Source organism: Pseudopodoces humilis, chromosome 14, assembly GCF_049639895.1.
Source record: "Pseudopodoces humilis isolate 2021_Gansu_Grassland_sample_001 chromosome 14, ASM4963989v1, whole genome shotgun sequence".
Classification (NCBI taxonomy): Eukaryota; Metazoa; Chordata; class Aves; order Passeriformes; family Paridae; genus Pseudopodoces; species Pseudopodoces humilis.
The window spans coordinates 1,757,135-1,781,357 of NC_142213.1; the positions used below are offsets into that span (position 1 = coordinate 1,757,135).

Consider the following 24,223-nt stretch of genomic DNA (forward strand, 5'->3'; position numbering starts at 1 on the left):
AAAAGTGAGGTAAATATAAACCAACCGAGGAACTGTAATCTGACAGTGGCGTTACAGGGAAACAAAAAAACAATGCCAGTAGCGATGTCTGAGAGCCAAATTTGATGTATTTATGAGCAATGCAACAGGTTGGGAGCTCTGCCTTCGCCAGGGACCAACCCCAGACTTTGAGGGGAGATGAAACCCCCCCAGAATTCGCCCCAGGCTGAGGAGCAGCACCCCAGGGACGCGTCCCTGGCTCAGCAGAGCAGCACGATAAGGGAAGCTCTGCTCACGTGCAGAGCTCTGAGCGACCTCAGACTTGGCTAAACCTCATCCCCTAAACACACTCCAGACCTGGATGGCTCAAAGGGACCCAGCCTCGCCTGAAAGCTGCAGACCTCCAGGAAATCAATGGAAAATTTTATAGCTCACATGCGAGCAGGGTCAAGGGCAGAGCGTGCAGGGAGCATGTCGAGATGTACGCTCAGGAAAACAAATGTGTGCTTTCAGCTTGGAAGGGGCTGGCTCATCCCTGAGGGAATCATCTCCTCCACCCCATCCCACGGCAGGGAGGGACTTGGGGGGATTGTTATCATCCACATGTGGGCCAGGAAAACCCAAGTCATCCGTTTTTGCCCTTTCCAATACCTTTCCATCCACGCTGGAGGCGAAGCCATGCGTGAATCCAGCCCGGGATCCATCCCTCCTCGCAGGGAAGGGGAGAGGGAGAAGCTGAGTGACTCAGGAATGTGCAGCCTCCTCTGCCATCTGCTCCTGGCACGGGCCCGCTCTATCCCAGCCATCACACGGGGCTTGTGGAAAAGGCACAGCCCGGTGCCAACCCTCCCTGGTTGGAGGTTCTCAGGGCTATATTTAGGATTTTTGGGAAGGAGCAGGGTGTTATTGGTCGTTACCAGGACAAAAACATGTGATTCAATCGGCAACAGCTCGGTTCCACCGGGCCACAGCATCATGTGAGTCCTGGTAACAGCCACGTCCGCCAGCTTCCCAAGACTTTTGGAGTATTATTTTTTTCCTATTTATTGCTCTCTCCTCAACATGTTGAACAAAGACGGGGGCTGGTTGCACGCTGCAATCTGGACCCACCGTGTCCCATCCAGATCAGAGCAAAACAGCTCGGGATTGGGAAATACACAGCGTGATTTAACCCATAAATCCAGGATTTCACTGGCACAGCTGCTCCTCTGGAGCATCACGCCAGACATCGGCGAGGAAAGGCTTTGCTGGCACTGCGAGAGCCCATCATGTGGCTCAGCTAATTAAAAACTGACCTCGGCCATCATCATTAAATGTTGTAATCACAAGCCTGCAAGTGATTAGATGGAGAAACAACACCCCCCCCTTCCTCGTTCCCAGGGATCAGCAGCTGACTAAGCCCAACTCAAGGCCCTCAATCCTTTTTATAAACAGCAGAGCTCAGCGCTTGTCAGGGATGAGGACACCCAGGAATTTTGACCAGCCAGCATTCTCCTCTTGCTCCACAACCAGATTTTTGCCAGACATGGAAGAATCAGCGTCGACTCTGACCCCTCTGCTTCCCTATCCCACTGAGAACGGGATGGCAGCCAGGGAATTCAGCCCAATGCATCTCAAGCACTGCTAGAGAGGTGATTTAGGTGGACACGATACCATCAGCTACCAGAGGATGAATTCCAGCCCTGGCACTCAATCCTTGACAGGTACACGAAGAGAGGGAAATTGATTTTCAATTCTCCGGGAACTTTGCGCTCCCTGTTAGGTTAATCCTGGGACGTTGTATGCTCAGCAGAATAGGAAAAGTTAATTAAGGGCAGAGATGGAAGCAGAGAATGGATAAGAGGGGGTGGATGAGAGGCAGGATTGTTCCTTGGAGGATGGAGAGGGGAGGACGCATTGAGGGTTCTCCCAAAACCCTGGATCACAGAAGGAATTGCAAGGGTAATTTTTCCTGAAATTACCTGGATATTCCAGAGGCACCACTGGATCTCTTGGAAGGGATCTTCACCTGTGCACCACCAGCACCTCCACCACCACATGGAGAGGAAGAACTTCCCCCAAATCACGACAGCAAACAAGAAACCCAAACCATTTCTGCTCAGTTATAAATCCTTGTGTTCATCTTGAGTCATTGGAACCATTAATGTGGGAAAAGACCCCTCAGAGCATCAAATCCAACCGTTAACCTGACAACACTCTGTTCACCACTTAAACATTCCCATTGCAATTGTCTTGGGATTTCTACTTCTTGTTAAGTTGGGATTTTTGTTGGGGTTTTTTTTGCTGTTGTTTGGTGTTTTATTTTTGGAGTTTTCAGGTTTTGAAGCCTCATTTAGCCCTTATCTCAGTGGCAAGCTGTGGAACTCACGGTCCCAGCCTGATTCTGCAACAGCCCCAAACATCTGACAGCCCAGAGTGGTGATTTTCCTTTTCAAGCACCGTTTTTGTTGTGCATTCTCAGACAGAACCTTCAGATCACTGCATCTCCTTCCTTTACACTCCTTCCAACCCCTCTAAAAATCCACTGTGGGCAAAACACCTCCAAAACACTCAACTGCTCCCCCTTCCCTCTGCTCCTGCCTCCCAATTCCTGATTTTTCTGCCTCCTTGGTGCGAGGAATTTACTTGAATGAGAGGCAGCACTTGAGGCAAGGCATTGAGCCCATTTATATAATACAAGATATTTTCCATGTGTTTTGTCGGGCTCTTCACACTTCTGTTTGCTTTTTTTCCACCACCACTGTGTGTGGTGCCAAAGGCTACATTGAGCAACCACCGAGGGCTTTAAGCACTTCTTCTCCATTAATATAATAAACTCAGAACAGGAAAAAATTGGAGAAGCAGCTCCTTGGCATTTGGCAGGGAAGAATTCAGCTCCCAGCAGCTTCTCCCAGCGCCACGTCCCAGCTGACAAGAAGCCAACACCAAACCCAGGTGGCCAGAGGGCTACTGGATCTCCCAGTCTGCTGGCTGGATCTGTGGGTGAAGCAGGACCATGAAGGAAGCACCATAAAATAGCCTGGAGTGCGTTTTTCTGGGGTTTTCTGGGTGTAGGAAGGGTTTGAACACTGTGGGAAGGGTGTGCACGGGGCTGGGCTCTAAAAGGTGAGCCAGGCCCTGCCCAGGCCCCAAAAGGCGACACCTTCCCCACCCTCCAGCACCCAGAGGCCAAATGGATGCACAGAGAGTAAAACCAGCTCCAAAGGCAAGGTTTCCTGGAGAATATTTTTCCTGAGGTGTCCAGGATGCTGTTCCACAGGGTCAGTCCCGTGCCTTAGCTTGGGAATGTGCTGAGTCCTCTCCTTGGGTCACAGGCGGGAAAATCAGGGATTTGGGATGAACCAGGATCCAACCTTGCAGCTGTGCTGGGCTTTTACCATCATTTCCCACTCTCAAACCCCCTCAGGTGTGGGGGGCCACGTGGACACATCCAGCAGGATTCCCTCGGGAGACCCAACATGAAAAAACCATTTCCTTAAACACTTTGGAAACTCTGGAAGTGCTGTTCATTCCCACTTTATTTCCAGGCCACTGGATATTCTGGGACTCACAGGATCAAGTCCAGCTCTGGAGTGAGGCCCATCCAGGGACTGAACCATGGCCTTGGTGTTATCAGCACACGCTCTGTCCAACAGAGCTGCTCTCACTGAAGAATTCCAAGGTTATCCCTTGATTATTTCCATGATTCCCTGGTGTTCAGTGCTCCACGGCCTGAGCATCACTCACAGACCCATCAGAGCATCACAGGCAGCCTTGAACTTTGCATTACATGAGACTCAGCCCATCAGAAGAGACACAAGAATCAGGATTTCTCTGTCCTTTTCACACTCCCTCAGCCTCCGACACCACCAAATATCCTGGTTCAACGACATCCCATAAAGCTTTTCCCTCCAAAGCCAGAATTATCACAAAACCTGGAGCAACAACTCAGTCCATGCTCTTGGAGCAACTTCCAGAAGATCCTGGAGTGGTTTGGACTGGAAAAGGACCTTAAACCTCTCCTCATTCCAAGCCCTGCTGAGGCTGAGCTTCCCTAGACCAGGCTGGTCAAAACCATGGAAATAAATATCTTTGGGAGCTGCTGGTCCACACAGGAATCATTTATTTGGGGAAAAATCAACCAACAAACGTCCAGCCCTCCAACAGCCAGGCTGTGAAGAAGAATTTATAAATTTAACACAAATCCCTGTTAAACTTTGGACAAATTTAAGGCCCTGGAGGCTCCCGTTAATCAGCACTAAACCCTCCTCCTATCAGAGGGGGAAAATCCTCCATTCCAGGCTGTTTCCAGTTGTTCCTGGCACAAGGCAACATTTCTTATTTTTAAGACCCCACCCCATGTTTGTGATTTTTTAATAAATAAATGATGGACCTACACAAAGTTAAAGGAAACACCCCAGAATCCATAGGGACCAAAAAGCAGGGAAGAGGCCTCCAAAGTGGCATTTTTGCTGGATAAGTTGATCTCATAAATTTTGTGATTTTTTGTATCAGCTCTGATACACAAAACAAGTGTGCAGAGAGACTTTTATCTTTGGACCAAAAAAAAATAACTTTGTTTTCTGATAACATCAAACCCCCTCCCCAGAATGGGGGGGGGGAAAAAAAAAGTACGAGGAAAAACCGAAATACTCTAAAAACCTGGAAAATAATTAATAGATTTTTCTGTGCTTTCATAATAACATTCACTTGGGTAACCATAAAAAGCGATTATTATGGTAATAAAAGGATGAATAATTTATTTTGAATCCCAGACAAACTGTTCCCTTCCAGAATTCTAAGATGACTCCATGCATATGAAAACCATCTCTTAAATGCCTGTTCTCGCTGTAGCCATGGGGCCAGAAAGGTCTTCCGTGGGTTTATAGGATTGATTTCCATTTCCAAAAGTTTCCCTAGGAGTTAAAATGGGAATGTAACCCTGGCCACGCTGGAACCTCTCTGTGCAAGTTGTATCCCGTGTTCCCATTTATTTAGCACACAGATCACTTTTGCCTGTTGCATTTCCAAGCAGAGATTTGGGAAGGGGATCTATGTGCAATTCCCTCAAACTGGCATTTCCTCAACACGCGGAATCTGATATCCCAAATATTGCTCGTAGCTTTTGCTTGTAGCAGCATCAAGAACTGAAAGGGGTTTTTGTATGGACTGACCCTCCCAGAGACTGGCGACTGTCAGAAATGGGGAAGACAACCAAATAATTCCAAATAATAAATCTGAAATGCGAGAGGGGAACTTTTCACCACCCAGAGCTGAGTACGCTGTGAACAAACCTCGGTGTTAGGGAAAAAATTCCCAGCAAAGCACAAAGCCACAGAGTACTGGGAGTTCACCAGAGTAGGGCTAGGTGGGATATTGGGAAGGAGAACTTCCCTGTGAGGGTGGGGAGAGGCTGGGATGGAATTCCCAGAGAAGCTGTGGCTGCCCCTGGATCCCTGGATGTGTCCCAGGCCAGGGTGGATGGGGCTTGGAGCAGCCTGGGACAGTGAGAGGTGGAACTGGATGGCTTTAAGATCCCTTCAAACCTAAACCACTCCATGATTCCATGGATAATCCAGCAGTTCCCAGTTTAGGGAACCAAATCCATCCCCTCTCCACACCTGCCCAGAGCAGGAAGCTCCACAGAAGCCCTGAATTCCAACAGCAAGGAGCAGAGAGCAGAACTGGAGCTCCTTCCAAAGCAAACAGCCGTAATTCAGGATTTGAGACTTCCCAAAGCACCGAGTGAAAAGAGCGGGAGCTCATTCCTAATAAAGCCCAACTGCCTGGTCTGGTTTCCCAGCTGCTCCAAGTGCACACAATCTGGAATTAAACTGAGCTAATCTAAACCATGAACATGAACCATCCCTTGGATTAGATCTGCAACCCTCTGCTTCCATCCCCAGCTCGTTTTCCCAGAGTTCAACAAGCGACAAATAAACCTCTGAGAAAGAAAGAGGAATTGTGTCAGTGTCCCGTGTAATCTGCTATTAAATAAGTCCTCACACAAACCATAATAAAATTCAATTTATTGGACTTTGTAAAACGTGATTCCCCACCTTGATAATTAAAAAGATATTGTAATAAAAGTCTTTAGTCCTCGTGTGCTGCACATTTGTTCCCATCTGATTTTTATCCGAGCAGGGGGATTATAAGAACGTGGAATTGCTGGTGCAGCCTTTGCGTGCAGGTACAATGTCAGGGAGATAATTCTGGTGTCACGAGAAATTCAGAGCTCTGAGCCCTGCACCCCGTGGCACCAGCTGGGCTTCCCAGATGGAATATCCCAAGATTCTGGTGCCTCCCTTGGTCGGGACAGTGGGATTAGTGCTGCCTTTCCACTTTGGAGTCAGCACCAAGCTCAGAGCAAAGACTTTCCATAATCAATGAACAGGAGAAGCCGAGGTGCAGCACCAGCCCTTCCCACCCTGGTTTGCCAATGCCCAGGATCTTCCTGCCGAGAGAAAAACGGGAAGCTGAGAAACAAACTGCCAAACGTGCACATCAAGTCATCTTCCCTAACCTGAGTAGGAGCACAAGGAAAATTCCCTCCAGGAGATTCCCAGGTTAAATCCAACACTCTGCCCGAGCAGCCTCTTTTAGAATCACCTTGGGACACAGCACCAGCATTCCCAGGGATTTTTCCTGGTCCATTTGCCCCTTCTGACCCAGATTCCCCAAGCCAGCCGAGATTCCAGCCCCACTCACAGCCACTCTCTGGGAAAACCCTGCAGATTCCCCGGAGCTGGTTTGGATTCAGCTCCTCTGCAAGGCCAGAGCTTCCACAGGATGGTTTGGGTTGGAGGGACCCAACCCTTGGAATGGGAATTTCCATTGTTCCACTTATCTTGGCCCAAAAAATCCAAAAAGGTTTGGCTGCTTCCGCCACCAAGTTGGGGCTGTGAGCAGAGGAGCCTCCAAGAGGTTCACTCTGGAATCTCCATCCTCACAGCCAGGAACTGACCAGGAATGGTGCTGGAAGCAAAACAGGACCAACCACAGGGAAATGCCACCAATGACAACCCAGATCCCACAGAAATTTGGGATAATTTGGGTTGGAAGGGACATTAAAGGTCATCTAAGCCTTGACAACAAGGCCTAACTTGATAATCCTTGACAGCAAAATCCTAAAGATGTTGGACAGGAGCCGGCTCCAAGCTCATCCACATGGACAGCATCTCTGGTTTGTGCAACTCCAGTCCCCTCCTGACTTCCCTTGGCTGGATCCAAACACGGGATATCTCAGCCCTTGGAGCGAGCGCAAAGGGAACCTGAGTGCAAAATACAAATCCCTCATCCAAACACATCCCCCTTCCGAAAAATCAGGCAAACACACCCAACGTGAGCAGGGCCCAGGCTGGCTGTTTATTTAACACACATTCCTCCACCTCGGGACACACTCCATCCATCCCGCTGGAAAACACTCCCAAATCCAGGGAAAATCAGGCAGGCTCCACTCTCCTGAAGCAGGGAGGAGGCACCAGCAAAGCAGCGTTACAAAGCTCGTCAGAAGTCTAAGTTTTACCAGATTAATAATTTTTAAATCTGCTCAGAAAACACAACCCCCAAATCAAGTTAATTCCCAGCACAGGTTCCGCTACAATCCCGATGAATATTAATTTGTAGCCCCATTTATTATAGGACCAGCCTACAAGCACTGCAGCATTTTTATTTCACATATGGGCCTGGAATGAAGTTGATTTCTCTGTATTTACCCTGCTATAAAATCACATAGGCTTTTTCCCTATTAAAAAAAACCCCAAAAACCCCCAGTGTATTGAGATATAAAATATATATATATTAAAAAAAGCTCATTTACATAATTTTAAATCTCAGTCACAAAAACCTTAAGAACCATGTTGGCACAGAAAATAAAAAGAAATACAGAAAACCTCCTCAGCACACAGGTCAGGCAGAATTCCTTATCCACACTCCAAAATCCGTGAGGGGTTTGGGTTTGCAGCTCCCAGCCCTGTCAGCACACGAGAGGGCACTGTTCTGTAGGCTCAGCACAAACCCATCCTGTGCTCCTGGAAATAAATCCCTGGGCTCAGCCCAAGCTGCCACAGCTGCTCTGGAGAATCCAGAAGCGAATGGAATCGGCATCCTCAAGTCCCTCCAGGAGATCCTTCCCCTCTCCACCCAGCAGCATCAGTATTTGGGCAGGGAATGATGATAACCAAGGCACTTCTCCTGCCCCAGTTACCAAAGGTCTCATTTTTCAGGCTTTATGAGACTGGAGCTGACTCAGGACAAAGGTTTGTTTGGTTTTTTGTTGTTTTTTTTTTTTGCTGGGGACATAAATCAGGTGTGATGGAGATTTCACATGGCATAAAAACCTTCAGGAGACTCCCAGGTCCAATCCAGGAAGGGAAAGTTTTTCAAATTTAGCCCAATATTTAAGGTTTAAACAAATTGATCAGTAAACTCGGCATTACAAGAGAGGAGCCCATTCAGGACAAGTTTGTTTTTTGCTGCACTGGATAAATCAGGTGTGATGGAGATTCCACAGGGCCTAAAAACCTTCAGGAGACTCCCAGGTCCAACACAGGAGGGGAAATTCGTTCAGATTTAGCCCAATATTTAATGTTTAAACATATTGATCCAAAAACTTGGATTAAATCCACTGGAAAGTCACTGGTTGGAAATTCAAGTGGTTCAATCTGTGATTCCAAGAGGTGCCAACACTTCAGGATGCAGCAGGAGCAGATGGGACAGGAGAAGGGTTTTGGCCAAAAAAAACCCAAATTACCAAACAGGTGTAAGAGAGCTCCCAATTCCCACAGAGCTGCAGCTGCCCCAGACTAAACCCTGCTGAAATCTGCTCCTTTTAATAACCCCACATCCACCTTGTGCCACCACAGGCCGAGCTTTGCTTTTGTCCCACGCTTGTCACCTGCATTTCTACCACCTCCTCTTCCCTCTGAGCCCAAAATCCCGGTGTTCCCCAAATCCTCCCTGCTCCTGCAGCTCCCCCAGACTCGGGCAGCACACGGGGAATTATTTCTTATTTATTATCTTATTTATTTATCTTATTTCTTATTTCTGACACAGCCCCTCCTGCTGAGCCCCCCTCTCGGCTCCTGGGTTCCAATGCCGCATTCCTGCTGCTGCAGGGATCCTGGGGAAGCACAGGCAGACTGGGACAGGAGGAAGGCAGGAAATTGCTCTTTTTGGGATAAAAAGAAACGTCTGCACAGCTCCTCCCAGGACAACAATGTTCCCACTGAGGCACAGGGAGCTGGGCCTCCAGATTCGATTTCCTGCCCCCCAGAGCAGCTGATTTCCCTCCCATTCCCATGAAAGCTTCGCAAATCTTGGAGCTAAGTGGCAAAAAAATGTATCAGCCCGGTCAGCCTGGCTGCTTTTTGGGGGCTTTTTCCTCTTTCTGGGCTGGATGTTATTTGGAATTGGGCACTGCCATCCTGGGGGCCACACCAGCTCAGGGCAAACCCAGGAACTACTCAGCCCCTTTTTGGGTTTTCAGGACACCCCCAGGAATGACTTTACCACTTTTTGTTTCTCAGAACAACTCCAGGAACCACTCAGGCCCTTTTTGGTTTTCCAGGACATCCCCAAGAACCACTCAGCCACCTTTTGGGTTTTCAGAACATCCCCAGGAACTGCTTTGCCTCAAAGATGCTTCACAGCCAAATAAATCTTGTGATTAAATCCCTCTTGACGCTCCTGGGGAGGCTTCTCCCAACTCCCATAACCTGGAGGCTCTGCCAGGCCAGCAGAGCTGTGTCCCCAAGGCCCCAGAGCACTCCTGGAACACCAATCCTTGGCCCTTGAGCAGCCTGAGAACCTCCTGAGCTCATCACAGGACTCAGGAGTTCATCCTCATGTGCCCCACACAGGGCTCCAGAGCCATCCCATTCCCAGCTGTGCTCCACAGGGATCCTGGGGACACCTGCTCAGCTCCGAGGGCTCTGAACCCCACACAGGATTTTTCACCTTGCTCCCCTCCTCCAGCACCAAAGAAAGGCCAGAGCAGACGAGTCCCAACAATCCCCATCCATGGTGGACATTGTTTACACTCCAGGGGACAACCAGAGCCGTTTCCAGCTCAAACAACAACAGGGAGAACACCCCCAAACTCCTCATCCCGTCATGAGCACCCCCAGGAGAGGCAACAGCTCCTCAGCATCCTTCAATCCCATCCCAGAGGGATGAACATTATTTACCTGCTCTTCACCTCCAGTCTGGAAGCAATTCAGCACAACAGAGCTCATTAAACTCGCTGGGGTTTACGATAATAAAAGCAACATAGAATTGGACTGAAAGGCAGGACAGGCACGGCACAGCCTGCAGGAAAAATGGGATTTCAGGGAGCACAGAATCACTGGGATCGATCCCCCAGCACAGGATTACAACAAGAGCTGATCACCACTCACACAGCTGACATGGAAATGGTTTTTTTTCCCTGGTTTTGCTACACAAAATCATATATTTGTTTTCCCCAAATGATTTATTTCGGGAAGTGAATAAATGTGATTTAAGGGGGGGGTTTATCACCACCCTGTCTCAGAGCTGTCATTTCTGATGGAACTCTGAACATGACAAATGGGATGGCACCTGTGGAGATAAATCAGATTGAAAGGAAAAGCAGGAAAAGGAGACAGAGTTTCCTTTTCCTTAAAATCCACTGCTCATTTCAGAGCTCCCAGAGCAAGGCATCAAACCACCCTCAAAGTCCAAATTTCATAATATAAAGACACCTAAAAACATCCACCAAACAACTGCTTTCCTTGACCAGTCTGTCCTCTAAATCTTGTGATATCTAATGAGAAAAATCTCGTTAGAGTAACGAGCATCGTCAGCTCCAAGAGCTTCACTCCCTTGAGGAGCACACCGGGGACACGGGAGCCAGCCCCTCGTGGTGGGACACTGCAGCCAGCAAGGACCTTCCTGTGGCTCCAGGCCTCACTCTCCTGTAAATCTCCAGGAACAACAATCCCTTCCTCTGGAATACAAGAGGATTTTCAAGCGCATTTCTTCACAAAGCTGTGAGTCCTGAAGGGACCATGAACTCGTCTGTGCTGACTCACAATCCCATTTCCCCACTCACCCAGCTCCATAAAACGCCAAAACTACACAAAATCCTAAAACTGGGGTTCTGGCTGAGCACCCTCCCTGGTTTGAGGAGCAGCAGAGGACAGCAAATCCTCTGTGGCACTTCCACCACAAACGCTGGGCTGTGGCCAAGGCAGGACGTGCTGGGGTTTAGCTCCAGCTCAAATCCTCTATCTTATCCTTTTGTTTCCAAAGTTTTCTCTCTCAAAACGCTCCCAGTGCATAAATACCAAGTCACCCCATTTCTTTCAGTTTTTTCTTCAGAAATGCAGTAGATTAGGAGCTTTTCAACCTCTCACTCTTTTCTTTTCAGCCCTTTTTTTATATTAACTTCCACTTCTTGACATCCTTTGGAAAACAAAACTAGGACCAATCCCCCATGGTTTGGTGAGGGGCACGAGGTTTCCCCTCACACCCATCCCAGCACTCCACTGACCTCTCCCTGCCCTGTTGGGAGCTCATCCTGCCCTTCCCCAAAGGCTTTATTCCCTTGGCAGCCCCATCGGGAGCACCCCCTGCTTCAATCCCAGCTCCAGCTGCATCCAAGCCCGTTTCCTTTCCGTGGGCTGAGCTTTCCAAAGCTCCCAGAGCACAGGGCACAGCTCCTTGGTCACCACCCTGCACTTCCCAGCCAAGGCCGAGCCGTGCAGAGCTCCGGCAGCAGGAATTTTATCAGGGGTCAGTGATGAGGGGATGGAACAAGAGCAGGCCGAGCTGACGGAGCCCCAGCACCAACCTCCCTGATGAGGGATATTTTTATTTCAGATGTCTCAGCCAGTTTTGGATCCCTTTGGTGTGGCTTCAGCCCATAAAACACTAATTGTTCTCCTCAGATACACGGCCAGCCCTCCGGAAAAACATCCGGCTTTATTCCAACTACCTTTGTCAAGGAAATCCTTCAAGGATGAGGCAACTTTTGTTTGACCTCCATTTAAGACGAGTCCACCAGAGCCCACGTTTGTCTCCAGAACCACAACTAGAACAGTTTATTGGGGCCTTCTCCTCCCCTGCAGGGAAACAGAGCCATCAAGGGATGTGAGGTCCAATTCGAGCACTGAAGCCACAGCTGCTTTCCCTGGTATTTTCCAAGGAGATAAGCAGGAAAACACAAAATTACCCATCAGCGCAGGACACTGGGAGCAGAGAATTTGGGAGCAACCATCGCTCAGGAGCAGCTCTCCAGGAGCACAGGCATTAAGTGGGAATTGCTAAATCAAATCCTCACGTTTCCCTAACAAAGAACCCTCCTTTATCCGGCAAATCCGGCTCTTAGGCCGAGTCAGAGCGACCCATAAAACTGACTCGGAGCCTTCCAGCCGCTCCTGCAGCTCCGAGGAACGGGCTGAGCAGGCAAATCCCAGCCACCAAGGAGAGAAATGAGTTACCACGAGTCAGGGCTACCAGTGCCACCACGTTACTCAAGCCAGGCCAGCTGCTTTCGTTCCCACCCAGCCTCAACCATCAAAGGCTCTGACAAATCCCGACTCTTCCCAACTTTCTTGCCCACCCAACAGCTATAAACATCCAGCGAGCCTCTCTGGTGAGTAATGGGAACAGAATCTGCTCCGTGGCCACGCGAGCGCTCGCCGGGGGCTCTCTGGCGGATTTGGCCGCGCGCAAACGCGCGGCCTGATGTGATTTCCCACAAATGTTCCTGCCAGCGGGATTCTGCGCTCATCCCGAGCGGCTGGGGAATAAACAAAGGAGCAAAAAACACCAGCGAAGCACTGCAGTGGGGTTGGGATTGAAAAATATCCACGGAGGGCGAGCACGTGATGGGAGCGGGGCCGACGCACGGGATCGGCTTCCCCGTGTTGGGAAAGAGGGAGACTTGGCCTCGATTCCCTCTTCGCTTCTGCAGCCTCGTTTAGAGGAGGAAACAGAGGTAACAATTCATAAACCAATAAAATCCCATCTGAAAACCATCCCAGGAATTGGTCGAGCCCTCCGCAGTTTGCCTGGGGCGCTGCGGTGCCGGCCCGCGAGGTGATGGAACGGGCAGGGGGCTCGGGCTGACAGCGGCATGAAAGGATTTCAGGCACTTGAGCCCTGGGATGGCTCGGGTCACACACGGGGCTCCTCCTGACAGGCTCCATCTGGGATCAGGAACAGCTGGGAAGAGGATTGAGTTACACAGGGAGAGGAGAAACGGAGCGGCAGCGACGCCCAGGTGCTCGTCCGGCCTCGCCATGTGCTCCAGGATAAAGATCCCAGGTTTTCCAAGGCCTCCGTGAGCCGCCAGTCACTCTGCACAACAAAATCCCCGTTTCCAAGGGCCCTCACCGTGAGCTCTGGGAACAAGAGGAATGAAATTCCCAGGTTTTCTGAGGCCTGCGTGAAGCCCTCAATCCACTCTGTACAGAAATATCCCCGTTTCCAAGGGCCCTCACCACATTGTCCAGGAGCAACTGGGAATAAAGATCCCGGTTTTGCAAGGCCTCCATTCCTGTTCGCTCCACACAACAATATCCCTGTTTCCAAAGGCTCTCACTCTGAGCTTTGGGAATGACTGGAATGAAATTCCCAGGTTTTCCTAGGCCTCCACAAGCCTTGACTCACCCTGCACAACAATCTCTGTTTTCAAGGGCCCTCACCACATTGTCCAGGAGCAACTGGGAACAAAGATCCTGGATTTTCCAAAGCCTCCAAGAATCTCAATTCACCCTGCACAATATCCCTCTTTCCAAGGGTTTAATCACCTCTTTCTGCAATTAAAATCTGGGATGGGCAAAATATAGAGCCCAGACCTCTGAAAATCCAAGCACAGCACGAATATTCCAGCATTAAAACCTTTGGAAGTGGCATTCAACGGGAAAACAACACAGAAATGCAATGAAAGAAATGCAGTACCTGGTGCAGGTGTTCAGGAGGTGAATTCCCACAGCGTGGAGTCAATAATCCTGCCTGGAAAAAGAGAGAGGGAAAAATAATATTCAGTTAAAATTTGAAATCAGGATCTTTTCTAATTGAAGAAAATAAAGATAATTAACTCATTAAAGCTGTCAACACTTAGATTTATTGATTAAGCAGTAGAGATTCAGGGTTGTATATTCTTTACACCAAGAAGTTCTGATAATAATGATGATTTTGAATTATTAATAATTATTACTATTAAGTATTAATAATTCTGCCTTCTTTTATTCGCCAAAAATAGCTTATCCTAACAAATCAAAGAATTAACTTTTATTTATCATTATTTGCTATTTATTTAGTGTTATTTATTTAGTGTTATTTATTTAGTGTTATTTATTTAGTGTTATTTAATCCACTTGGAAGAATAATCTAGAACAGTCTTGAAGGAATCCTTTCATATGGGAGATACATACACACATTCCTTCAGCAGCTGATGCCTTCAGGCACCAAATCAGGGAAGTTTTTGGGAGTACAAATATTAGGAATGGGACACATCCCATTTTCTCCACAGAACTCTGGAAAAACCGTCAGGAAAGACCATTTTATTTTAATTTTTTTGGTTAAAAAAAAGAAAATTAACAGTTAAACACCTAAAACTTCAGGACATGCTTGGCCTCAGTGATCTGAAAGGTCTTTTCCAATCTGAAATTCCATGATTGCCATTCCTGGTGTTCTCCATGGGCACTGGTGGCTTTAACAGCCAGCCAGGTTCATTAGAGCAGCAAGAACAAGGTCCAAAACCCAAATGCCACTGAAACCCCAATAAATCCTTTTCCATCAGAGCCAACATTGGTGTTTCCTGCCTTGGAAGTGAGGGAACATCCCTGGAAGTGTTCCAGGCCGGGATGGACAGGCTTGGAGCAGCCTGGGACAGCGGGAGGTGGCCCTGCCCACCAGGGCTGGGGCTGGAGGAGTTTTAAGGTCCCTTCCCACCCAACCCATCCCATGATCTCACCCAGAACCACAGCTCTTGGGAAACGAGCCAAAATCCCCCTGCCTTCCTTCATTTGTTACAAATCCATGAGTTTTTTGGGAACAGCTGCTGATTTCTGAGCTTTCAGGGCTGGCAGAGCTGCAAATCCTTTGGACTGGGAGCATCCATGGGGGAATCCCCGACCGACCTTCGCTCCACACCCACTCAGGGAACGCTGAGGGAAGGGCAGCTCCTACCAGGATCACAAACCAGAGGGGAACGCACCTCCCCGGCCCTGCTGACCCCCAGGGAACTCCCTGTCAGAGCATCCGCACGATAAACAACGCGAAGCATCCCGTGAAATCCCGGCCAGGGTTCGGAACGCTCCAAGGAACGCTCAGGATACAAATATTTATGGGGCTTGATGAACTGCAGCCCTGCACTAATGAAAGCAAGGCTGGAGAGATGGGCCTGGACAAAAGGAGGAGGACTGGAGTGGAAATATTCCCGCTCCAATTCCCGCCCCGTGGCAGGGCCAGCACATCAACAGCAGGGAATCTTTCCCTGGAGCTGCAGAGGGAACTCGGCCAAGCCTGGCCCAGCAGTGCCCAGGTGTGCAGATGTCACCAGAACACCGGGACTGTGCTAATCCCAAACTGGGATTTCAATCCCATTTCCCTTGGTTTGAACCTGTCCAAGGCACAGGCAGGAAAACCTTTCTGGGAAGGCGAGATGGCACCCTGAGATTGCAGGAGGAGAGCACAGGGAATCCTCCTGCACAGGGGAGGGAGGGGATTCTTCCCTCCTGTCCTGCTCAGGTGAGACCCCACAGCAGCTCCAGCTCCAGGAACTCCAACATCAGGACATGGAGCTGCTGGAGTGAGTCCAGAGGAGGCCAAGGAGATGCTCCGAGGGTTGAAGCCCCTCTGGAGCCAGGCTGGGAGGGTTCAGCTGATCCAGGGAGAGCTCAGAGCCCCTTCCAGGGCCTGAAGGGGCTCCAGGAGAGCTGGAGAGGGACTGGGGACAAGGGATGGAGGGACAGGACACAGGGAATGGCTCCCACTGCCAGAGGGCAGGGATGGATGGGATATTGGGAAGGAATTCCTCCCTGTGAGGGTGGAGAGGCCCTGGCACAGGTGCCCAGTGAAGCTGTGGCTGCCCCTGGATCCCTGGAAATGTCCAAAGCCAGGTTGGATGGGGCTTGGAGCCACCTAGGACAGTGGAAAGTTGGGAATCCTCATGACAGGAGCTGGACTTGAGGAGCTTCAGAGATCCCTCCCCACCCAACCCATTCCATGGCTCAGCCTTTGGGGATCCCCTGATCAAGCCCACAATCATTCCCATGCCTGATTTTTCATCCCAGTTCCAGGATGGGGAGGTGGCACCTTCAGGAAGCTGAACTTCCCAAGGCTCTGGAAGCACTGGGAGGCTCCTGAGTGCAGGAATTCCAGCTGTGGGCAGCACCAACCCTCAGCTCCTCCCCAGAGAGCCCCTCCTGCTGCAAACTCCTGCAGACATCCTGCTCTTCCCAGCCTGTCAAAAGTTATTCCAGGAATTCCATGAAAACGCCTTTCCCGTGGCATTGCATCCCCCCCTCCAAAAACAGCCTAGATAAGAAACGCCTGCCTCGAGCACACGGGAAGTTCAAAGAGGAAAAGCTGCTCATCCCAGCAAATATTTGCTCCAGCTCCTGCCTCCAGAGTCTTCCAGGTGTCTGATAAATTGCTGGACTCTCCCAGCCATTCCCAGCTGGATGAAAAGCGCTTCCTGAACTCCTCCAAGAGGATCAGGGAGTGAGAGCAGAAAGAAACCAACCCAAGCATGTGGCAGCAGGTCTGGCCACAATGGCTTTCCAAGGAAATCAAAGCTCCCTGCGCATTCCTCGTGCTCTGGATCCACTCTGGGAGCAGATAAAAGCCACATTGTAGTGGAGGCTCCACCTCAGCCACTCCGGCAGAATCTAGGTCAGCGCGATCCCCTGGGAACGCCGGGATGAGCCGGGGGCGCTTCCGGAGGGATTCTGGATCAAGGCAGTGTTTTTATAGAGCAGCTGGCAGCCACCTCCTCCCGCAGCTCCATCCTCTCCCAAAGCCTCCACGAGCCAAGAGCGACGCTTGGAAAAGGCTTCCAGCCCTTTGGAAAAACAAGGCTGTGCCCTCATCCAAAGGGAAAGCAGAACACCGGGATTCTCCTCAGTGCTCCCGATACCCCAGGGCTCCTCTCCTGGCAGGTGGGGACAATTCCAGCCCCTCCAGGTCCCCCAGGTGGCTGCAGATCCAAAGCCACCAGCTGTGCTCCCACCGTCCCCATTTCCAACAGGGAATGGGGTGCAGGAAGTTTTTTGTGGCACTGGATTTAAGCAGGACCATCTTTGCTGGCCGGGAGTGAAGCTTTTCATCCCAGCTTTATTTCTGGGATCAGGGCTCAGGACATGGTTCCTCTTGGCTGCATGGAAAGAACTTGATGTTTTCTGCCCAAACAGTTCCACGGGGACTGGGATTAATTCCGACAATAATTGGTGGAACAGAATCCCAGGTCCAGCACGATCCCTTCGCTGCCTCCGGAGGGATGGAGGGAGGCAGAGTGCTGGGAGGAGGAGCCTTTCCTATCCAAAAACCTCATGTTTGGACTCAATTCCATTCAAAAAAGGGGAAAAAAACTCCACAACCAAAGGAACAAAAGCTCAGCCTCCAAAATCCCATTTTCATTCCTGTGTGGAACTCAACAACTCCGGCTCTGTAAAGCCCAGTTTTTGTTTTCTGGGTGTTTTTAACTTCCCCCTCCACCAGCATTCCCATCCCAAGGCACAGGTGGAGCTCCCAGCAGGAGGGATTCCAGGGCCAGGAAGGGTTTGGAGCTCTCCAGGGATGAGTTACCTCGTGTCCACAGGGATATTAAAGACAATTCCTGAATTTCAGCCTCCATAAAGACAAAAGAATTCCAGGATAACCTGTCCTGTGTTCCTGCAGCTTCACCTGGCAAAACTGGGGTCAGCTCCGTCCCATCAGAGCTTCCCACCGTCCTCCTCTCTCCCAGGGCCAGAGGTCTGGGGGTGGATTTGGGAAGATGCAGGTTTGGACCCTGGGGAGGTCCTGCCTGTGCCACAGCAGCTGGAAAGGCAGGAAAATGGGGACGGGGAGGGAAGAGGACAATATTCCCTGATTTTAGAAATTTCACAGCAGCTGGGAGTGTGAATTTGTAAATTCTGCTCTTTCAGTGCTCCCGTTCAGGAATGGCAACTCCACCACTGCCCTGGGCAGCTGTGCCAGCCTGGCCAACCCTTCTGGGCAGGAATTTATCCCAAAATCCAACCTAAACCTCCCCTGGCACAACCTGGGGCAGGTTCCTCTTGTCCCTTGTTTCCTGGGAGCAGAACCTGCCCGAGGGGAAGTTTCACCTCATGTGAGCAAGAAAACAAATCCTGAAGGGAAACCTCTCCCCCCAGCCCCCCAAAACCGAGGATCAAGTGGCTGCATCCACATTCCAACCCCGGATTATGCAAACTCTTCCCAGTTTGCATCATTCCATGCCCATTTTGCTGGGTTTATGCCACTTATCTCTGATCCAGGATCTTCTCCAGAGCCTGCAGTCTGCCTGGGTGAGCCATTTATCTCCAAACCCAAATAAAGCCCATTTTTAGGCTGGGCCATTGCATGGGAAAGATGCACTTTGAGTGAACAGCTTGAATTAACGAGCCAGTAAAACATAAAGTGATCTTTTTTGTAGTTCTTGGCATTAAAGGGAGCATCAAGCTCCCCTTTTTTTGTTGGAATGGGTGAATGGAGCTCAGTTCTGGTATCAAGTGATGCATTTCAGGTTTGCTGTCAAACAAAGAGAAATAAAAACCCCCTTTTTCTCTTGGGGAGCCTTTTACTGACTGATAACCAGGATAATTAGATTTTAACTGGGCTGCCCACAAAGAGCCAGCATTCCAACCATCCCCTGCCTCCTTTCCCAGCTCAAAAGGCTTTGCAGGGAGAAAGAGGAAAAAAGGAGGAACCATTAAAATCCCATTTCAACAGAATCCTTGTGTTTCTCAGAGCAAGGCCATTAAAAGATGCACTGATACCTCAAGGATTGGGTTCCTCCATCTGGGGAAAAACGGGATGTTCCTTTATCAGGGCTGTGCTGCAACCTGATCCCAAATAAATTCCATTTATTGGCACATTTGCTGCAGCTGAGCCCAGGATGTGGCGCCAGCTGTGCTGCAGATGTGCTGCTCCTGCAGCCCTGGCAGTGTCCCCACTGCCATCCCGGGCTTTTGGGGACTCTTTCTAAAATAAAAAATGGGATTAGGAGAAATAACAATCATTTTCTCTTTCTTTGCAGCTCCTCATTCTCCACTTCTCTCCAGGTGTCGATAATTCCCTGCTCAGGTTCCAGGGAGGGTCAAATCCTGGATCATTTCAGAGCACCCAACGCCACCTGGGCAGGGACAGTGTCCCTTCCTCGGGAACAGCATTCCCAAATCTCTGCCTCCAGCAGCCAAGTCCTTCACCAAACACGGGATTTTCACTTTTTCCCACCTCCTCAGAATATTTTTTAATTTATTTTTGTTTATATTTATAAATATAAATATCACATATTTATTTATATTTGTTAATATATTTAAATAATTTATATAAATATAAATATTTTATTATTTTATATATTATATACTTTTATATATTTTACTTATTTTACATATTATATACTTATATATTTTATATATTCTATATTTTTATATATTCCATCTATTCTATATTCTATAATAATCTATTGTTATATATTTATATTATATATATTATTTTAGATACTATAAATATCTATAAATTATTTATATCTCTATTTATTTATTTTTTTTTCAGTTAGGAAGGAAATGGGTGCGTTGGGATAAAGGAGCAGAATTTTCCAGTTAGGAAAACAAACCATCCCAGCCATTCCCATTTCCCAAAGCAGCTGACAACCATCGAGGCAGCAGCTCCTGCTTCCCCTTTCCACAGCTCCCCACCCCAAATCCCTTCCCACCTCCTTCTCCCAGCGGCAGGAACAGGAAAGGAGTTCCTGAGAAAACAGATTTATTAATTTATTCCCCCCTAAGAAAAGGGCAGATACAAGCACTTGCTGCAGAGCCAAAAATTCCAGGAGCTCTAAATCAGGTTTATAAAGCTCTTCAAACACCTGAGAGGTGAAGGCAACTGAATCACAGGGTCACAAAAAAATTAAAATAAATTAAAAATTCAGTTAAAAATAAATTTTAAAATCCCAGCTGCTCTTTAATCCTAGAAATATTCCGACCCTGTGGACACATAAAGGAGCTTTAAAGCTCTCCAGGCATCCAATATTCCACTTCCAGCCGGGCGGGATGGATTTATTTGGGAGAAAGCCGCAGCCCAGCCCCTGTTTCCAGGTTTCTCAGGGATGCGGCTCGGGGCTCCCCTGTGCCAAGGATAAAACTCCAGGCACGGCTTTGGTGTTCACAGCCCCCTTCCTCCCTCCATGGGCAGCAATTCCCTCTGGAGCAGATCCCGGATGGAAAAGGATCCCGCTTTGCCCTTAATTAGCCCCAAAGCGGCGGCACCTGCGCAGCCCGGGGGGGGTTAATTAATTACTTAATTAGCTGGGCGGAGCTGATGAACCCAAGCGATTCCAGCTGGGGAAGGAAAGCAAAAGCCACTTTCAAACAAAAGGGAGGAAAACCATCCCAGCACCGCCTGCAAAACCCCGGTAAATCCATGAAAATCTTCCCAATTCCGGGCTCTTTCCCAGCCGCAATTCACGAGGATTTCGCTGCAGAGGGAGCACAAAAAGCCCTTTTGTTCCCCTTTTCCAGATGTGAGGAAAAGCTGGAGCAGGGCAGGTCACGGTGGCAGAGCCCGGGATGGGGTCACTCCTGCTGCCCCCAAAAAATTCCAGCGGGGACGGGAAGCATCCAACCAATCCCGGAGAGCAGGAAGGGTTTGGATTTGGTTTCCTTATTGCGAGAAAAATAAAAAAAAAATTAAAAAAAAAGAAAAAGAGGATTTTTAGAGACAAGAGGAACCTGCCCCAGGTTGTGCCAGGGGCGGTTTAGGTTAATTTTGGGATAAATTCTTGCCCAGAATGTTGCGTTTTTCCAAAGGGGAGCGGAGACATCCCAAAATTCAGATTTCAGGGACACTGCTCAGGCATGACGGAACATGAGGAGAGGAATAAAGGAGGAAAACAGCAAAACCCAGCCCAGTAAAAGCCAAATATTCCTTACAGCCACCTGCCAACAGCTAAAATCGATAAAAAAGGGGATTAGGAGAAATAAAAGCCATACCTTGGGGTGCCAGCAGCACACAGGAGCAACAGGGATGAGGTTTGGGATAAATAGAGAGGAAAACAGAGCGAAGCACGGAATATCCCGTGGAGCAGGAATGGTTTCCATATCCTGAACCTTCCCAGCCCCAGGCCTGAGGGGCTGGCACCAAACCCCGCTCCGAGAAGGGGGAAGGAGCAGGAGCTGTATCCCAGGCAGCTCCAGCCTCTTCCAACTCCCAGCAGGAACCCAAGGCGCAGCTCATCCCAGGAAATTCCAATCCATCCCGGGAAACCCCAGTCCTGCACATCCCAGGAAATCCCAATCCATCCCGGGAAACCCCAGTCCTGCACATCCCAGGAAATCCCAATCCATCCCGGGAAACCCCAGTCCTGCACATCCCAGGAAATCCCAATCCATCCCGGGAAACCCCAGTCCTGCACATCCCAGGAAATCCCAATCCATCCCGGGAAACCCCAGTCCTGCACATCCCAGGAAATCCCAATCCATCCCGGGAAACCCCAGTCCTGCACATCCCAGGAAATCCCAATCCATCCCGGGAAACCCCAGCCCTGCACATCCCAGGAAATCCCAATCCATCCCGGGAAACCCCGCTCCGTTCAGCTCCACCAGGGCCAGTTTGGGGACACAGAGACCTCACTGACCTCACGAAGGGAAGGGCGGCTCTGGAAGATGCTCAGGGTTCCAAAACAGGTGACAAAATTCCCACGACTCCTCATCCCCAAAATCCAGGCGGCCGCCAAAGCCCCTGGAGCCCCCAGGAAGGGGGAAATCATCCTCTAATCCGCTTGCTGTCCCCAGAAACTCAGAAACGAGGAACAAACGCCGGCTCCCTGCACCACAAACTCCCCCCTTAAGGGAACCGGGATTTATGGGCGGCTTCAATCCCGCTGCCAGGTGGGAAAATGGGATGGGCGGGGCTCTCCCATCCCAATCATCTCCTCCAGGTGCTCCTGGGCACTGATGGTCCCAGCTGGGAGCGCTGAGTGCCCAGGGATGGGCACCGGCAGCTCCCGTCCCCATGGATCCCTCAGAGCCTGCCCAGGACCTGCTCTCCCCATGGATGAATTCCTTCCTCAGGAAGCTCGAGGGATGCTCTGCCCTAGAGCCAGCTGCTGGAATTATCCTGTTTTCCAGAGGTTTTCTCCAAAAGAAGGGAAAAAGGATCATCCCATCCCACCCCTGTCGTTTCAGGGACACCTTCCACCATCCCAGGTTGCACCAAGCCCTGTCCTGGATATAAATTTGGAATAAACTCGCTGAACTCCAGGAATTTAATGGGATAAAAGAAGCACAGCTCATTCTAGCAGAGAATGCGCCTATAGATTGTCCCAGTGAAGTCTCCACCTTTCAGGGAACTTGAGCTCCTCATTTCTGTGCTGATTTGACTCCGCAAAAATCTGCCCAAACCGAAGGAAATGGCATTTCCAGCATCCACAGGTTTGTCTGGAATGTTGCTGGATAAAGTTACAAAACACAACCTGCTCTGCAACCAAAAGTTTGGAGAAAAAGTTCCAAACAGAGAAAATTCAATTTTTGTTTATGTGTGAGCAGCTTCACCTCACAGGGACACGGATTGTGCTGATGGTGTGACAAGAATTCCAAGGGAATTCCATGGAAAAATGGAGGTTTTCAGCATCCAAACCATCCCACTCCCAACTTTTCAGCAACCTTCCAGCCCGGCTGCCTCCTTGCAGAATTCCCAGAGGGAATTCCCAGCCTGTTCCCGTCATGAGGGTTTTCCTTGGATCAGCTGTGGCAAAACTGAAAGGAGGAGAGGAGAAAGCTGAGCTGGAAGAGGAGGAGAAAAGGCTTTTTCAGGGAATTTCCAAGCTCCAAAGGCTCCAAGAGCTCTGCCCATCCAAATCCCGGTGTCTTCTCCCACTCCATCCCAGTTTAAACACCCTGGAATGTTCTGCCCTGGCTGCTCTGCCTCTTCCCCATCTCTTTTCCAGGTGAAGATCACTCTGTGGAATGACAAAGCTCTGGTGTGGATCCACCTTTCCCCCACCCTTGGGAGCAGCCAGGGATCCATCAGCAGTGGCAGCCAGGAGATAAAATGCCCTGCTGGGAATTTGGGAAGGAGGAGAGGTGGGATAGCAGGAACTGGTATGGATTTCTCCCAGCTCTGGAGGCTGCAGAGGTGAGAAAACAGAACAGCAAAGGGAGGAGCTCTGATGTGAGAGCAAAACGGGGCTGGGGGAGATTTCCAATTCCATCTGCCCTTGGATAAAAACCGATAATCAAATACCTCTGGAATGAGCAAAAATATTTCCAAAGTGATGGAAAAGCTGTTAGCAGGGGCAGCAACTCCAGGGGTTTTATCTCCCTCACCAGGACAAAGGTTCATTAATCATCTGGCAGTTTTATGCACCCAATCTTATCTCCCCAAAGCTCCCCGAGCTCCCCTTCCAGGACATCCTGGAGCAGCACTGGAATATTGATTCCTGTTCTTGTCTCCATGTTCTTCTCTGGAATTGTGTTATTTAGGGAAATAGGAATGTGGGCATGGCTCTGTCCCGAAATGCAGCGGAGCATTCGGGATAAGGACTGGAAAATCCTTTTAGTAACGAGCAAAAATCACAGAATCATGGAATGGGTGGGAAGGGACCTTAAAGCTCATCCAGTCCCAGCCCTGCCATGGGACATCTTCCACTATCCCAGGGTGCTCCAAGCCCATCCAGCCTGGCCTGGAATGTTCCAGGGATGAGGAATCCACAGCTTTTCTGGGCACCCTGTTAAAATCCAGGACCTGCAGGAAGGTGGGATACAAGGCCACAAGTAGGAATGAAGCCAGAACTTCCCAAATCCCTTCTCTTTTGGGAAGGTGCTGCCAGACCTTTGGAGAGCACAGCTGGTGGAGACCCTGATCCTTCCTTAGCTCTGGAAAAATGGGAATATTCATCTTCCTCTCCTGGCTCAGCAGATGAGATTCCCCAGCCATCAGCTGATGTTTTTTATCATTTTTCCTGAATCTCTTGGCAAGAGATTGCCTTCCCTGACAGCTCAAACAGGGGCTGTGCTCACGCCGGCGTTGGGAACAGGCAGGGGAAGGCGATTTTGAGGAATCTCAGCTGGGG

The 24,223-nt window shown here is 49.6% G+C and overlaps 1 long non-coding RNA gene across 1 annotated transcript; it reads right to left on the bottom strand.

Moving 5' to 3' along the window:
• Positions 1-12,729: 12,729 nt before the first annotated feature.
• On the bottom strand, positions 12,730-21,967 carry LOC148183117 (uncharacterized). Its single transcript, XR_015773793.1, has 3 exons — positions 21,788-21,967; positions 13,885-13,938; positions 12,730-13,325 (listed from the first exon to the last, which is right to left on the bottom strand). It is a non-coding gene; the product is annotated as an uncharacterized LOC148183117 (long non-coding RNA).
• Between the last annotated feature and the right edge of the window lie 2,256 nt (positions 21,968-24,223).